The 3,214-nt window shown below is 40.3% G+C and overlaps 1 pseudogene; it reads right to left on the bottom strand.

The window, feature by feature from the left end:
- Window positions 1-1,816: 1,816 nt before the first annotated feature.
- Window positions 1,817-1,955, bottom strand: LOC111980410 (U2 spliceosomal RNA; annotated as a pseudogene).
- Window positions 1,956-3,214: the final 1,259 nt, after the last annotated feature.

Consider the following 3,214-nt stretch of genomic DNA (forward strand, 5'->3'; position numbering starts at 1 on the left):
ATCCCTCTCTTAACAAAAAAACACGTTAATCTTTTTTATATTACATGCACAACGCATAGTATGGAAACTTTGTATATGTATTGGGTATACTTTCCAAGTTGCAGTATTTCCTTTATAACATTTTGACATAATGACATCACAAAATAACAAACCCAATGACATTAGTGTTCTATAGATCGCCTCTGGCCATTCCCAATGTTTCCATGTTAGAAATATTGTTCCAGTATTCGCTTTTGAATGTGTTAGAGTTTCAGCGGGAAAAAGTCTGTTGAAAGAAAGACATTCCTTTGGTGAATCTTGAGAGCGCAGACCTGAATCTTCTCCCTTGATTTACAACAAGGCGTGAGTTGTTAACCCCCACTAGTATTTTCCTTCCCCCTCTAGGGTGTGGGGGGGTTCTTATTGAAGTTATTCATTGCCAACCTGATCAGACCTATTTGGATTCTCGTGGACAGTCATGACACTGGTGTATTGATACACCATCCAAAGTGTAATTTATAACTTCACCATGCTCAAAGGGATATTCAGTATCTGCTTCTCTTTTTTAAAAACATCTACCAATAGGTCTCCTTCTTTGCAAGGCATTGGAAAACCTCCCTGGTCTTTGTGGTTGAATCTGGTTTTGAAATGCACTGCTCAACTGAGGGACCATACATATAATTGTATGTGTGGGTTACAGAGATGAGGTAATCATTCAAAATCATGTTAAACTTGTTAAGCAAATGTTTACTACTGAACTTATTTAGGCTTGCCATAACAAGGGAGGTTTTGAATACTTTTTGACTCAAGATTTTCAGCTTTTGAATGTTTATTAATTTGTAAACTTTTTTGAAAAACATAATTCCACTTTGACATTATGTCACACCGTGATCTGTTTCACCTGTTTGTGATTGTCTCCACCCCCCTCCATTATACCTGTAGTCTTCTGTTGCCAGTTCTTCTTGTTTGTCAAGCCAACCAGCGTTTTTGTGTCAGCTCCTGCTTTTCCCCAGTCTCTCTTTTCTCGCTCCTGGTTTTTGACCCTTGCCTGTCCAGACCCTGTACCCACCCGCCTGACCACTCTGCCTGCCCCTGACCCTGAGCTTGCCTGCCGTCCTGTAACTTTGCCCTTGTTGCTGTAATAAACATTGTTACTTCGACACAGAATGCATCTAGGTCTTAGCTTGATACCTGATACATTATGGGGTATTGTGTGAAGGCCAGTGACACAAAATCTCTATTTAATCCATTTGAAAACCAGGCTGTAACACAAGAAAATATGGAAAAAAGGGTGTGAATACTTTTTGAAGGAACTATAGATACGCCACCACATACAGACCTAATAAATATGAATTACTGTGTAATTTAAGAAAGCCTCTGTAATGATTAGTTGTTATGTTGTTCTGAGTAACAATACAGAGGGTACACAATGTATGTATTTATTTATTTATTTATTAATTCAGATGGAAAAATCTCAACAAGTTGATATAATCAAGTAAAGCAGTGGTGAAAATTGCATTTTTATAATTACATTTACAACCCACATGCACAAAGAAATGAAGGCGGTGGRGTGGTTCTGCTAAATTAAGCAGAGGCTGAATTTCCAGAGTTATTCATATAAAGTTGCACAGCTGGAAACCTTTTCTCTGAACAGTGTGTGCAGCATAATTTGCGAAAGGCCACATCTATAGGACCCCTGCTACTTAATGATTTAATTTATTTGACGAAGCCATCCGGGCCCATGTACTGAACATGCTGACTGGGGGATAATTTAATCAGGGCAAAGGCTGCATGTGATTGTGTGCACTCAATATTATCGGATGGTACCATCCTTCCACAGGGATCTTACTCTGATATGACCTTGAAATTACTACAAGTTATTAAAGCAGTTCAGTGCCTTCTCTATCTCTTTTTAGTTTTTTTGTTGATAAGAACATATACTACACTTGATCTTAGCCAAAAGGCAGAAAAGAGATGCCTTCTCTCTTTGCATGTAAAGCACCTGAAATCTGAAACTTGGTAACATTTATGTAATTTGGCATTAATAATAAAGATTTAGTAAATGGTGTAGTCCTTGGATGAAAAGAACAGGTGCTTCTATGAGACAGGTAATGTAATTACTGTACCAGTACAACTGAAGTTTATGGACTTTCCCTGTAGCACTGACATACCATTATGAAACACCTATCCCAAGATACTCTGTCCAGTGGTAGGCTCACTCTCCTCTGCCTATGAGTTAAAGTTCTGTCCACGTCAAAGTACGCTGCTCTGAACAATGGCAGATGACGGGTGGAATCTGATCGCTGTAACAGGGCAACTCATGATAACAGCAAGCCTTCCCAAGTTGCTAGAGAGCAAATKATATATWTTTTTAAACACTCCAGGCCTTGAACGTCTAAAACTAGATWAAAAAGTATGACACATTTACAATGAACCTATACATTTTCAAATAACTGCCCTTTTTCTGGCCAGCAAATTGCTCTTGACGAACAAATAGGTCAGAAACAAATGTGTGGCACTCCACTGAATATTGAAATTCTGATGTGGCCCTCGAGCCAAAATAATTGCCCAACCCTGCATGCTGCTCTAAACAATGGCAGAGGATGGATGGAATCTGATTGCTGTAACAGTGCAACTCATGATAATGGAAAGCCTTCCTAGGCTCTACAGGGCTTCCTCTGAGCACTGAGACCATTACGAAACACCTGTCCCTGGGGATTCAGTCCAGCAGTAGGCTTACTCTACTCTCGTCTCTATAGACTGGAGTTCTGTTAACGCCTCCCTCTTAGAGAAGGCTCTGTTGATGGAGAGGGAGGGTATGCACCAAGCCGCAGCAACTTTCACCATGTGAGCAAGCATACATTACAGTATGACAAATGAACCCCAGCTGTTGTGGTATAGAAATGCCCTTCTCATTCAGGCATCTGTGGCTGTGATGTGTGTGTGCGGGGGGGGGGCATGAATCAGCAGGCCTCTGGAAGAGCTCCAGGTCCAAGCTGGCCTCAGAGGGATGGGAGGATCAGGAAGGACAGACAGGATGAGGAAAAYTGAACTACTTCCCCTGGGTGTTTCAGTTGTTTCATTTCCTTTATATTTAGGATGTAGTCACTTGTGTTGATTTGTGAGTTAGTCCACCACAATTGCCTCACTTTTTTTTTTATCAGTCTCCCTATAGTTGTCCCCTTTGCCGCAAAACAAACATTATCAATAAAGTGACAAATAATCAAATTCATAT

This window comes from Salvelinus sp. IW2-2015, linkage group LG2 (assembly GCF_002910315.2).
Source record: "Salvelinus sp. IW2-2015 linkage group LG2, ASM291031v2, whole genome shotgun sequence".
Lineage (NCBI taxonomy): Eukaryota > Metazoa > Chordata > Actinopteri > Salmoniformes > Salmonidae > Salvelinus > Salvelinus sp. IW2-2015.